This window comes from Lepisosteus oculatus, unplaced genomic scaffold (genome assembly GCF_040954835.1).
Source record: "Lepisosteus oculatus isolate fLepOcu1 unplaced genomic scaffold, fLepOcu1.hap2 HAP2_SCAFFOLD_62, whole genome shotgun sequence".
NCBI classification, from domain to species: Eukaryota; Metazoa; Chordata; class Actinopteri; order Semionotiformes; family Lepisosteidae; genus Lepisosteus; species Lepisosteus oculatus.
In genome coordinates this window covers 390,629-405,306 of record NW_027168171.1, presented here as the reverse complement: position 1 = coordinate 405,306, position 14,678 = coordinate 390,629, and the positions used below count along the sequence as shown (strand labels likewise).

Here is a 14,678-nt window from a genome sequence, read left to right as displayed (position 1 = left end):
ATCCTTACAGGCCCTGAGTAGTTAAAAAGTATCAGCAGGCCGGAAGAGAGTGGCCCAAGCTGGACTCTATAGAAAGCACTCCCTGGATGCTCCTCTCCTGATTGGATTCAAACAGTACCTTATCAAGGATCTGGGAGTGGCAAATTATTCTCAGGAGGTATTTATTTTTTAAAGGCATTTAAAATTAAGCAATGGTATCTTCATTGTAAATGTTTTTATTTCTTAGCTTAAAATTCACCCATGTGAAATGATGTCAGCCATAAACATCATGACTCTATATTTCCTACCTGAATCTATTCTACTTAAATTATTACATTATACACAATTTGAGTTCATTTTAAAAAGTAAAAGGTAATGAAAGGAATGCATTTTCATAAGAAAGATAATACCGACATGCATGTGATAATCTTCCTTATATCATGTAGTGCATCATTTGGACACTTTGTGGGCTTCAAATACAAAGAAAATCATGTTCTATGGTACAAGATAAATACAAAACTTAAGCTTCTTTATAAAGCATAAGCAATCATTTATTACATCGCTTCTTGAATTAAATCTTTTGACAAGAGGTGAGACTTCTGTTACATTTAAACCCATGTTTAGCTGTGTTTTTTAGATTTAACTGAACCAATTTCTGTGTGTGATAATGTCCTTGAATTCTGACAACATCACACTAAATTACATGATATAAAACAGCTAATGTTTCTAGAGATAAAGTTTCTGAGATGCTTCTAATTACTTTTTATTACCAGGGACAGTTTAATTCACCTTGTACAGTACTGTAAGACCAAGATACTTTTTTTAAAAGTTATTTAACATTTTATAGAACTTTGTCTACTATGGCAACATGATGTGCTTGGTGAAACTTGGAAAAATACTGCTTGGCCACTTATCTTAAGATAAAGATAGGATAAAGGTTTATCTTTTGCACCTACCTGACCCCCAGGGAAGGCCAATGCTTTCTAAGTTGATGGTTCCCTACAGTAGACTGTACTTTAATTTCAAAGGTAATGTATATTGACCCAAATCAGTTTTGGAATCCAATCTACTGACGAGATGGAGCACATCCTTTTTTCAGGATTTTAGCATCATACGTTTGGTATATTTAGTCCCTAATGATGAAAGAAATGATCATAGAACATTTGGACACTTTGTGGGCTTGAAATACAAAGCAAATCATGTTCTATGGTACAAGATAAATACAAAACTTAAGCTTTTATTTTAATTAGATTTGTTTATAAAGCATAAGCAATCATTTATTACATTAATATATGTGAAAATAACATTTTAGCATCATACGTTTAGTATATTTAGTCCCTAATGCTGAAAGAAATGATCATAGAACATGACATCTAACCTTACCTGCGGTGTTTTTAATCCCTATTGCTCAATGCACGGTGAAAGCATTCCATACATGTGTCTGACAATGAGGAATGGGCCCCTGAGACAGTCATTTGCCTGTTTCACAAATGATCGTATTTTACTAGAGATTCTGTTTGGGATTCAGATGTGCATTCGGACAGCAATCCCTTTCAAGAAATGATACGTTCTGGATGAGGTCAAAGGTGCTGGAACACTGTATCTAGGATGTGTTTGCAGAGACTGTGTGTCTCCTGCTTCAACGCAGTGATAAACAGATGTGCTCCTTTAATTTATTGGTACATGCCCAGGGCAGTAAGCAGTCTGAGGATTTATTTCCAGATGGCATAGAGCAGTGAAGCAGTGAAGTAGTGCAAAACACTGGATCATTATATTATTAGAATCTATTCTACTTAAATTATTACATTATACTCAATTTGAGTTCATTTTAAAAAGTAAAAGGTAATGAAAGGAATGCATTTTCATAAGAAAGATAATACCGATATGCATGTGATAATCTTCCTTATATCATGTAGTGCGTCATTTGGACACTTTGTGGGCTTGAAATACAAAGAAAATCATGTTCTATGGTACAAGATAAATACAAAACTTAAGCTTTTATTTGAATTAGATTTGTTTATAAAGCATAAGCAATCATTTATTACATTAATATATGTGAAAATAACATTTTAGCATCATATGTTTAGTATATTTAGTCCCTAATGCCGAAAGAAATGATCATTTGTTTAACAGGGTCTGTCTCAGAGGATGCAGTACTCCTGAAGGGTCTCAAACCCTACATTTCGGATGCCTAGCTGTATCCCTCACATGTGGCACCTCAGAATGACTTCTAACCTTACCTGTGGTGTACTCAGTCCCTATTGCTCAATGCACGGTGTACATAGTGCATACATGTGTCTTGAGAATGAGGAATGGGCCCCTGAGACAGTCATTTGCCTGTTTCACAAACAGGGACCTGGACCTAGACCTGGCCCGTACAGGGCTCAAACCCGCGACCTTGGCGTTATTAGCACCACGCTCTAACCAACTGAGCTAACCGGCCTCACGACAGTGCTCCTCTCTGTGCTGCAAAAAATCAAACTCAGGGAATTTCTTTTGTCCTCCTTTGAATAGAAAGCCGTGTAATTCAGTGTACGGGCTTTCTCGTGCAGTTTCATGGTTCTTGTAACCCAAATCCTACACTGGCCTGAAGTGCCCCCCCATTTCACAGCATTTTTCAGCTGATTTAAAATGTACCTAAAGGAGAAGCATTATTGAAGACCATCAATTACCAAGAGCTTTTGTCAAAGGTTTTGGTGGTCATTTTGAATGACCACAGAGCGCTGTGACCTCGGTTTTACATCTCATCCAAAAGACAGCGCCCTTTTACAACACAGCATCTCCGTCACTATACTGGGGCATTGGGACCCGCACAGACCTCAGGGTGAGCGCCCCCCCGCCGGCACCATTAACACCGCTTCCAGCTGGAAGCTTTGTTTTTCCCTGTAGCTCATCCTCATCCAGGTACTGACCTGGCTCACACCTGCTTAGCTTCAGTGGGTTTTCAGTTGCGAGTTGCAAGGGGATGCAAGTGATGGAGCCGCTCGCTGCAAAAGCCACTGCATTGGCCGGGAATCGAACCCGAGCCTCCCGCGTGGCAGGCGAGAATTCTACCACTGAACCACCAATGCTCAGTGCCTGGGCCTTCAAAAAAGACGCTTTTTTGGTGCTCTGTGCAAAACGCGTCGACATATGCTTCCAGCTGCAAAATGCCATTTGCGGACGCTGAAGAACTTATTTCCAAGGCAGCGGGTACAAGCGATTGGGCGTTTTAAAACCACCAGGAACAGCAAAGAGGCGCGCTTCTTTGCTTGTGCCGAAACACACCGACTGAAGGCGGACAACGTAGTCGGCAGGATTGGAACCTGTGCGGGGAGACCCCAATGGATTTCTAGTCCATCGCCTTAACAACTCAGCCACGACTACAGCAAGCCCCACCGCAGCTGCGTTCTTGCTACAATCTTACCTGGATCGCGAGGCGCCGGCGGAAGCCTATTTCAAAGTCGTTCTCCGTTTCAAAAAAACATTTCCAAAATACAAGCCTTGCAGACAGACACGCCTCAGAGGACTTAAGGGTGGCTTCATGTCGGAATGATAAAGTCTCCCCGTCCGGACATGAAAATGCCACTTTGTTACACACAAAAAAAGAATCAACAACAGAGAAATGCCCACAAGCATTTGAAAAGCCGCACCACGTCGCACTTGAAATAGCTCTTACATTAGTGGTAGATGCAGGAATCGCCTTTTTATTTACGCTCTTACCAACGCGATGGAAAGCAAAACAAAGCAAAGCAGAGCAAAACAAAACAAACAAACGAAAACCCTCACGTCCTGCACTTGCATATAACGCCGTTACGTGCCCAAGCGGTATTGTACGTCATCCTAGCACTGCATCCCGGGTCGTACGATATATGGGAACGAGCACACGCCATGAATCGTCTCGAATCACTCCCTACAGCTGTAAGGCGCCTTGAAGCGTGCACCCCCAACATTCTTCTTTGCGCATCTGTGAAAGGTAAACTCTTGAGCAAACTCTGAACCAGCTCTAAGGAAACTAATCCGATTAGACGTTACTTTGACTCATCCTTTAAGGGACCCTTGTTAATTGGAGAAATCAATGATTTCGAATGAATTCTGTATGCGTTAAAAGACAGCTATACACAGAAAACATGCAGGACACTGCTCATGATGTTTCCCGAGCCGAAACACAGTGCGTTTTTCCAAGCCATTTGACAAAGCCCGCCCACTGAAAACTGCAGCAGATCGTGTAAAGGCGTTCAACTTTGTAACTACTGCACGCACAGGAAGCAGAATAAATTCCTCTTTTCAAACTGTCAAAGGTTTGCTGCAGGACATCGCACAATCTCTTTTGAACGGGGACAAACGATTTCTTATGGGGCGCAGTAAGTACAGACGTTTATAAAGCTCCACTCATGCCGACGATGCAGCATGAAGAAGCGCAACCTAACGTTTGACAGACAAAAGCCGGGCGCCGCTACGAGCAATATGAAATCAAACTGACAGCACACGGCGTTTCGCGCTGACTCAAAAGTGATCTCGACAGACGATGTTCTCTGCATAACGCTGAAAGAGCTAAAGAGCGTTTCTGTTGAGACGTAACCCATTGGGCAAAAGACGTATAATATACGTCTATTAAACGCATATCTTAGACGTCTAAATGTGGTCTACAATTCGTCTAGAATGAAATTCTAATATACGTCTAAAGTTAAACGTCAATTATACGTCTATATTTAGACGTTCATTATACATAAATGGTTGGAGTTCTATTATACGGATAAATTTAGAGGACTATTATACATATATGGTTGGAGTTCCGGATAACTTTAGAGGTCTATTATACGTATATGGTTAGAGGTCTATTATACGGATAACATTAGAGGTCTATTATACGTATATGGGTAGAGGTCTATTATACATCAAAGATAGATTTTATAGGTGTAGAAACAAGTAAAACAAGCCAATGATTAGGTTTAGAAATGTATTCTGAAAATACACATTCACACCTGAAACATATGTATTTCAAATTATACATTGTATACAATCAATCAACAATCAACATATGGGCAATAATCATAAAAACACAACTAGTCTTAAACTTCAGCTACAAATTCTGGTAACATGGCAATATACAGTATAGTAATGACAAACAGAAAACTAATTACATTAACACACTAACTCAAAACCACATTTTGATTCAAATATACATTTTAAAATGTACAACTTCTATATTTCCAAGAAAAAAATATTACATAAAATATAAAATATTACAATGGAAGTTAAGACGATTTTTGTCCACTATTTGCAAACCCTGTCTAATTGTCCTAACAGTTAGAACCAAAAACCTATTATTTTCAGAGTCCAGATCTCTTGGCCCCCTGCCTTGCATATGCATTCTTCAAGTAACACATTGCATGCTCCTTTATTTCTTTTTCTGTTGATGTAGGGTGGGACTTCAGCACCGCAGCTAGGAGAAAATTATATAATATTACTTCCCAAATAAATAATGATTAATATCTTCTTTAGTATAATCTAAAAAATGAACGGTTTACTAAGCTCAAAGCTGAAATAAATGTATAAAATTTGGCTTGCATCATAGCAGTTGAGCAATAAAGTCTGTCCTAATTAAAGAGTACCCAAAGTTTGAAAGTACAACATAGAATAAGAATAAGAGAAACGGCAAAACGATTTTGTGTCATCTTCCCCATTCACACTATTTTATGTGCCATTTTTTTTGCTTATTCACATACTATTTTAATCAAAATAATATTAAGAAAGATCTGTATGTATTCAGATAGTATTATTATTGTTCATACTTACTCGTCAAAAGAGGATTGCTGAGATATTTTCGGATATACTTCTACGTTTGAAAAACGTGTCCAAAATGGTGACCAACGAATACTAGCAATGCATTGTGGTATATAACCGGAAAATATGATGGGTTCGATATTTTCTCAACGTATGCGTTTATTAATGTTGTCGATATTATGGTTGAAATTTAACATTGATAATACATCGCTGCTATGAGCTGATGTGCAATTTTAACGCATGCAAATATTAAGGATCGGTCACTGTTGTATGGTATTATATATAATGACATTATGGAATAGGATGGGGACAGGCCTGGCATCACAGGGGGAGGGGGGAATGTCGCCCCTTCAGTTTTGGGCAAAAAGATTTACCTAACTTAATTTGCACCCTAAAAAAATAGTTGTACTTTGTCAATGGTCAGACAACACTAAATGACACGAACAGTCACTCAGTCTGTTTGATGGGCAGGAGGGCTATCCGTCCAGGAACTGCACATATTATTGAGTGTCAACATTACGATCCTGTTTGCTCAGGTGGACCGATTCCTTGCAGTAGTTTATCATTATACTTAAAATCGTTATATAACTAGGACTAGTTATAGCAGTCTGTGCTTTCTGTTGGTTTTACAACATTTTTTTCTTAACGATTCAGAACGTCCATGTAGCTGCAAAAATGAACGCTTATGGTACTTTTCGCTCCAGGCAATACAAACCTTGAGAGTGACGAAAAATGTGAAACTGAACTTCATCGCAAATACCAGATTGCTAGTCGTTATCTTCTATCATGAAGCACTAATCAATGGCATAGCTGCGAGATTTCATTTGGGTAGCTGCACCGTACAGCTCCGTTTCAACCGAAATATCACTCCCCCCTCAGAATTTCAGACGCCCCCCTACAGATTTTTCCTCGGGCACCGCGCACTGATGGGGGACTTTTGTCAAGAAAATAAAAATAGAAACTCTATAGGCACTCAAACATTTTACTGTTTTTTTTCAGGCAGGTGGCAAGACCCCCTCAGCAAAACCCTTGTATGCCAAGCTGTGGGCATTGATTCGTCGAATATACGTATATTTACGGCGAAATTACGGCTATACGTATATATACGTCGCCTCGACGTATAATCAACGTCGAATTGCAACCGTAAAATCGACGACATGAATAAACGCATATATAACGTCGAAAAAACATCTAACACAGTGCCTGAGGCTTTTTACTGTATGTATCGTGTGTGCCGCAACTAGGAGTATACGGCACTCTGCACAGTGTACGAAGTAAATTATTTTCGCAGTAATTAATTTATTATATTTACTATATTTATTATACACGTGTAAATTAATTGCTGCGAAAATAATTTACTTCGTACACTGTGCAGAGTGCCGTATACTCCTAGTTGCGGCACACACGATACATACAGTAAAAAGCCTCAGGCACTGTGTTAGATGTGTTTTCGACGTTATATATGCGTTTGTTAATGTCGTCAATTTTACGGTTGCAATTCGACGTTGATTATACTTCGAGGCGACGTATATATACGTATAGCCGTAATTTCACCGTAAATATACGTATATTCGACGAATCAATGCCCACTGGGAACAAGCTCGCTTCTTTCTACCATGATGTCACCATGACCAAATCTGTCTTTAAACACCTTGCTCAGTCTCTAACGAGACTGTCAAAAATTGCTTTCGCCGATTGTATTGCAAACCAGCGGAAGCGGGGTATTGGGAAAAGTTTTCAACTAGCAATAATCGCGCCTCGGCTAAACCTCACAGGCTACGATACTGCCACTGCGCAAAGCTGACGGTTGCCAGGCAACCGCGGGGATCCTATGGAAATCGTTATCAATCGTCTCATGGCATGTCGTTGCTGTAACGCTTCATATTTGTCGTCTTCTTCTAGCTTGAGGTTTTGAAGAATTTCATGACAGACAAGGGCTCCGTTGGGAACAAAGAAACCCGTTGATTCTTTTCAGCAGCAGAAATACAACCCTTTAAATACAAGATGACAGAACAATGACGAAGGGCATGCCGGGAAGAACTCATGCACTACAGAGGAAAGGGGGCGGGCACGTACAGTTCACATTCAAGCCACAAGTACTCTTCTCGGATGTTGCACAAACAAATCCTAACGTCTTGAAAGCATTGCGGCATGTTTGTGTCCCACTTCCCGTGGCTGCAGGATGACTGACATGAACGGACAAACACAATCTGTGGCGTTTAGCGTGACATAGTCTTGCAGGCATCGTGCTGTCTCACTGCAATACTATACCGCTGGAGGAAACAGTCCATCTGGCCATGAAACTCATTTGAACGTCTAGCTACAGCAACTAACAATATCATGATTTATTCAGGATGTGTGGAATCAGCACGTCCCGGAGACAGCTTCCGAAATCGTGAGCATTCTCTGGTGGTAGGGGCGTTCAAGATGGCGCTCAGGTGGGAGGTAAAGTTTAGTGGTTGAGGATTTTTTTTGAGTTTTTCATGACCTGAATGTTAATTTTTGCTTTTTTTGACTACAGAAAAATAAGGACTTAACACTAGTTGTTTAAACTTCAGTTATAATTGAAAGAAAAAAAAACGATTTTTTTTAGGTTTAAGAATTTCGATATGAGTAACACTGGGAAAACAAAAGAGAGTGCTGGGTCTTCGAAGGAGAAGTCTAAGAAACCTCAATCGTATATGTATAGCACTACAAGAAAATTGATGGCAACTAAAGGGAAAAGTGAAGCAGCTGGAGGGGACGTGGAAAGAGTGCTGGAGATGCGCTCGTACGCGAGCGTTCGCAGCCCAAGTGAGACTCAGCTGCCAGAGGAAGAGCCGGAGTCCCTGCCCAGCACACCTGTGAAAACCCCGGCAGCCAAGAGAGGAAGGGGCGACCTGACGCTGGAGGAGCTCCAGACCAACATCTTCAACATGATGGCACAGAGCATGGGTGAGCTGAAGGAAATGATTTGATCTAATACAGTCGAAATCGAAAGTCTTTAAAAGTCCATGGACTGTGTGTTTAAAGAGGTTGAAGACTTAAAGAGTGAAGTAAAAGTTCTTAAACAAGTAAATACCAAACAAGAAAAGCATATTAAAGAACTTGAATTGAAAGTGAACGATGTAGATAGATACCGTCGATGATGGAATTTAAAATTATTTGGAGTTAAAGAGGAACGTGATAAGGACCTTGTTGCAACAGTGAAGGGTATCTGTAAAAGGACCCTGCCGGACCAGGAGGACGTAATATCGGCCATTGACTTTGTTCACAGGCTCGGGAGAGCGAACATGTCTGGGCAAGTGCGCCCCAGATCGATTATAATACAGTTCACCAAGAGGACGGCGAGGGACATGCTGTGGCGAGCGGCGAGGGGGAATGAGTATTTGAATGGGAACAAACTGAGGTTTGCAGAGGACCTGTCTGCCGCGGACAGGAGCACCAGGAACCAGCTGTGGCCCCAGGTTGAAGCTGCCAGAAGAGAGGGGAGGAGAGCCTACTTTGTGGGAGCGAGGGCCTTTGTGGACGGGAAGGAGATTTGCTCCCAGTGACTGCTCAGTTAATGATTATGTTTGGTTATATTTGTTATACCAGTATATACTAGTGTTTCTTTAGTGTTAGTTTGGAATGGTGTAGTTAAGTGTTAAGGACTGTTATAGTTCTGGTTCTTTGAAAAACTCAATAGTTTAGACAGTCTTAGAGTTAGTTATTTGCTTTTGTGTATGTCTTTTTCATGAATGCCAGAGGTACTCGAAATGTTGTTAAAAGAAAAACTGTGTGCTGAGTTTTATTTTTTACAGGAAACGCATGCATGTTGAAACTAAAGTTTATAAATAATTGAGAAATATTAAAGCAAGGAAAATATGATACGTGTAAAATATACAATTTGATCACATAATTACTTAATTACCTCTGGTAGTTAAATGCTTTTTTCTGCTGCGTTTTTTTTCTCTTGTACATGACTCTGATCCTCTTGTTGTATTTGTATTTGTAAATTCTATGTTTAATAAAAAAAAAATTAAAAAAGCATTCTCTGGTGGTGTCCTGCAGGCTTCCTGTGGGTGTGCGTTGGTGGTATAGTGGTGAGCATAGCTGCCTTCCAAGCAGTTGACCCGGGTTCGATTCCCGGCCAACGCAGTGGCGAATGTTTTCAAATGCTGTCATGAGCCTTGGACTGTGACTAGCAAAGCGAAGCCTTTTGAAAGAGCTAAAGCACTGAAAAACGGAATTGAGGGAGAATCTTACAGGGGATTCTGAGCGGTGTCTGCATACATGCAGTCCGATACGGGTGCTGAAAGCTTGAGCTACTCTTAATGTCATGCTGGCTTTCCCCGGAGTAAATCTGTTACATTGAAAGAATGCTTCTCGCAGGTTCAAAAAGGGACCCTTGTTAATTGGAGAAATCAATGATTTCGAATGAATTCTGTATGCGTTAAAAGACAGCTTTACACAGAAAACATGCAGGACACTGCTTATGATGTTTCCCGAGCCGAAACACAGTGCGTTTTTTCAAGCCATCTGACAAAGCCCGCCCACTGAAAACTGCAGCAGATCGTGTAAAGACGTTCAACTTTGTAACTACTGCACGCACAGGAAGCAGAATAAATTCCTCTTTTCAAACTGTCAAAGGTTTGCTTTACGAACGCCGCAGGACATCGCACAATCTCTTTTGAACAGGGACAAACGATTTCTTATGGGGCGCAGTAAGTACTGTTACTGTCACTGCTCGATACCGACGTTGGCCTACTATACCATGTTCAGCCACTGCTAGAAAATGTACGGCTCTAGCACCGGAGCAAACAACAGGAGGGCCGATGTCGAACAGGCACACATGTCAGACATGGAGAGCGATGAGAATGGGATTCGAACCCATGCCTGCAGAGCACAATGGATTAGCAGTCCATCACCTTAACCACTCAGCCACCTTGTCGACGAAACTGGGCTGTCCGGACATGGGTTGGCGCGCTCCAGATGATCTTTTTCTTTTTTTCCCCACGTACTCGAGGGTCATTTTCCTGTTCCACATGTGATTTCAACATTTTCCTTGGGAGATGTCAAGCCAGCAAGCCACTGCTGTGGTTCAGTGGCCAGTGTGGAGTTCAGTGGCCCTGTTGTACACAGAAAGCACATTGAGCTCCTTGGACATGAAAAGTTCCAGATAAAAGCCATTTGTCATCCTTTCTCTTGGTGTCGATGTTGCTATTGTATGTAAAGGTGGCAACTTGCTCAGCGAGCAGGCGGAGCACACACCGAATGCAGATGTGTCTGAGTGGTGTGTCCAAGTGGCTGCAAAAGGACAACACTCCTGGGGCGCCGTGGCTTAGTTGGTTAAAGCGCCTGTCTAGTAAACAGGAGATCCCCGCCTATGGCTAGACTTAATTAAATGCAAGTATTCATTTCCTGTCTTTAACGCGACTTGTTTTTCTTAAAATGGATGCAACTTGCAAAACATGAAATACAAGCCTTGCTAATCAGCGCTAGCGGCTGGCAAAAAAAAGGAGTCAGCTATTTTTTTTTCTTTAACCTTAACCCTGCTAACGGAGAAGAGTTAAACGACCGAGTCTATGCAGCTTAAACGGTGCGCAAGTCGGGTTCTTAGCTGAAAGGGTGGTAAATCACGCTCACCCCAGTCCTTAATCTTTTAAAGAGGATACAAAATTGAACGTAGTCGCCACATCACATACATCCTGTTAAATGATAAAAAGGTAACATCTATCCTCGCTCCAGAGTAAATCTCACGTTGAGGGCATCTTTTTTTTCACTTTACCGTGAGTCGGGCTCGGCTGCACAGAGGAAAGAGCAGAGCAATGAGGTCACAGGGACAGGGGAGTCACACGCTGGCGGTTTGAATACGCGGAAGATCACTGAGGGATCCACAGTATGTGGACCCTCCTTCGCCATCAGTCCACACTCCGGACTCTGAATCCTGCCATCCGAGTTAAGATCTCGGCGGAACCTGAGGCGCAGTTCCTTCTTAAAACGTAATCTGGTGAGCATTTCTGGAATCGCACTTGTATAGATGCAGCCTTTAATGTGTTGCTAGGTTAAAATTGATGACTTCTTGTATTTCAATAGGCAACTGCCCTCTTGATTTTGGATTTAATTTCTTTATTACAGGGGCGCTTTTATGAAGCCAAGGGACCAGGGAGCTGCCCCAGTACTGGGATGGCCAGTTCGAAATCATAGAAACTATTGTCAATTCCAGTCCCATGTCAGTGCGAGCAGGGATTTTGACATCTTGTTTTGCTATGTTCTGCACCAACAGGCAGGTGGCTCGGCCATTCCGTTCCAGTCTGGGGGTACAACAGACTGCTAGGTTCAGTCTGATAAACTGAGCTGATGGTTGGAAGAAAACCATCTCAGCGTCCATTCTCTGTCCCTTCTTTAGGACAAGGCGTACCGGAAACCCTGCTGTTGACGCAGGAACGATCAGGTCCGATTCGTTTACTACCTGGCAGGCCTGAGGAATCGTCTGACCTGACCGAATGTTCTCGGGGTCACCGCTTAGAGAGTGGGCATCTGGGTCCACCCGTTTCCACAGCACACTGTTTACTGTGTCCAGCTGGGCGCCCAGTCGAACCAATAGGTCTGCACCAATGCAGACCGAATGGGTCAGCTGAGGTGCTACCTGGAAGTAGTGAGCAAACTTCCTTTTTCCGATGGAGATGGAAGCTACACAGCTTCCTTTGCTCCAAATGGACCTATGAGGTGGGGGTGCCCACCACAGAACCTGTGACTGCGTCACCAGGGTCACCTGACAGCTTCGCGACAGGTCCTCGAACAGACCTTCACTGATTATGGACTTCTCAGAGCTGAGGCTAAGAATTACATCATCAACCTGCACTTCTGCCACCTGGACCCCCTCCCACCACCATGGGGTGGTAGTCCTGGACCCCCTGAGGTACCAGGGTGCACAGAAAGGACTCCCATTCATTACCGGACAGGGAGATCCACTCTTCTTCAGGGATGAAAAGGGGGTGTGCTTTACCTGGCGGGTCAAGCAGCTGCTCGGAGCACTGCTCCTGTAGTTGGGAGACCGTGGGAGTGCTGGCCTGGGCAGGACTTCCCTGTAGTTTTGGAAAGCAAGAAGAGACATTTATTCTCGTCCAGAGGAACCAGGAGGAACCTCCAACTCAGCTATAGTGTTCAGTGGGCACTGTGTGATCACAGCATAACCACTGAATCCCCCTTTTTGCTGTGCAACAGGCTTAGGGTTTTTGACCTGAGCCCACAATTTTCCACGCTGGCAGTCCACCAGAGGCTCCAGCCTGTCAAGCAGGTCTTGGCCAATGAGTAGTGGCTCTGTTTTTAACCTAGAGATGTAAACAGGATGCACCACGTTCATTGGCCCGAACCTAAGTGCCACCCACACTCGGTGTGTGATCCTGGCATGATCCTGGGTATAGCTGGAAATATCTATTTTACACGGTTCTACCTTAAGTCTGATGCCTTTTCCTTTCGCTACTCGTTTGAGCTCGCTGAGTAGATCGGCTGACATCAAACTAATTTCAGCCCCAGTGTCAATCAGTGCTTCTCTATCTAAGACGTTTTCAAGAGAAACCTTGATATAAATACGCCTTGCTTTGCCTTTCTGGCTGAGATTCCCTAAGAATTGTTGGAAGCCTGCCTTTTCTTTGACTTCAGGGGCGGGGTCAGCGCCCAACTCAGAGTCACAGCCTTCTTCCAGGCAGGAACCCTCCCACCCAATCAGATAGACTGAGGAAGGGGCTTGGGACGGATCCCCGCCTCCTCCAGTGAGAAGGGGCGTGGTCCCCCTAAGCTCATTCACACTTCTGGCATTCGGTGCGGAAGGTTTACCCTGTCCTGATCTCTCAGGCAGGGCTTGTTCAAGCCTGGCCAGGCGGGCTGCAGTCGACTCCCTTCGTCCAGTCTTATGATAGACTCTGCCTGAGCCCTTGCCTTCCCCGTAGCGCTCACGGCGGCTCTGACGCTTAGTGCGGTCCTGCCTGCCTATTTTGCGCCGGGGCTTAGCGAGCTCAGGAACCTCAGCTGCCTCGAGCTGAGGCGAGTCGTCAACCCTGCTGGCTTTAGTGGCGAACACGGCCGTTTTAGCAGGTTTTCGCTCTGAGGAAGCAGAGACTTCAGCTCCCCAGGCTTTTTGAGCCAACCTTCTAATGTCAGCCATTTTCATCGCTTTTGCATCAGTGTGCATCACAATCATTTTCCTGACTGAGGGATGCAGATTAGCAATGAATAAACCTTTGAAATTCACGTTCTCTTCGCAACCCTCTTCATTCCGCCCTGCAAAATAAGTGCGCCTAAGCCTCTGATAATAGTCGCGAGGGGCTTCAGCTTTTTCGTGCTTAATATGGTGCACAGCAGCCACGGCAGCTATGGGATCGATAAAAGCCGAAAATTCTCCGATCATTGCCTGACACAGCTCCTCAAAGCTATTACAGACCTCCGGTCCTTGTCTAGACATCCACTCGTGGACCGCTCGGCTGGTAGTTTTCCTTACTTACATAGCCTTTTCCTGTTCGGACGCTTCGGGCATAAACTGCAAAGTATATCTCAGCTCATCGATGTAGGTCTCCACATTATTCCCTGACACTGACGGGTCAAACCTTTCTACATCTTTGGCTAACTGCCTCAGGGAGTGGAGGTTAATTTTTACGGTTTCTCCGCGGGCAGGGAGACGGCCGTGATCAGGAGCAGGGGGTCTATGCCTGAATTGACTCGCCCTTGCGTTTCGCGCAGGACTCAGCGATCTCCCCCATGCCGATCCGACCACAGACCCTGGCCGGGAGAAACCTCCTCCCGGCGCGCTGGGTGAGCGCTCCGGGCTGCTAGGTGGGCTGGCATGCAAGTGGGATCTAGTCTATTTTGCTTCCAGTACGGCAGCATCTGACTCCTTTTGCCTTTCCTGGCTGAGCTCATTTAAACTCACAATTTCTTTTTCTTTTTCTTTCGAGCTCGCTTCCAGGTCTCTC

The 14,678-nt window shown here is 43.5% G+C and overlaps 3 non-coding genes across 3 annotated transcripts; 1 reads left to right on the top strand and 2 right to left on the bottom strand.

The window, feature by feature from the left end:
- Positions 1-2,979: 2,979 nt before the first annotated feature.
- Positions 2,980-3,050, bottom strand: trnag-gcc (transfer RNA glycine (anticodon GCC)). Its single transcript has one exon. It is a non-coding gene; the product is annotated as a tRNA-Gly (tRNA).
- A 4,355-nt stretch (positions 3,051-7,405) lies between these two features.
- Positions 7,406-7,547, bottom strand: LOC138231967 (U4 spliceosomal RNA). Its single transcript, XR_011186925.1, has one exon. It is a non-coding gene; the product is annotated as a U4 spliceosomal RNA (small nuclear RNA).
- A 2,245-nt stretch (positions 7,548-9,792) lies between these two features.
- On the top strand, positions 9,793-9,864 carry trnag-ucc (transfer RNA glycine (anticodon UCC)). Its single transcript has one exon. It is a non-coding gene; the product is annotated as a tRNA-Gly (tRNA).
- The last annotated feature ends 4,814 nt before the right edge of the window (positions 9,865-14,678 follow it).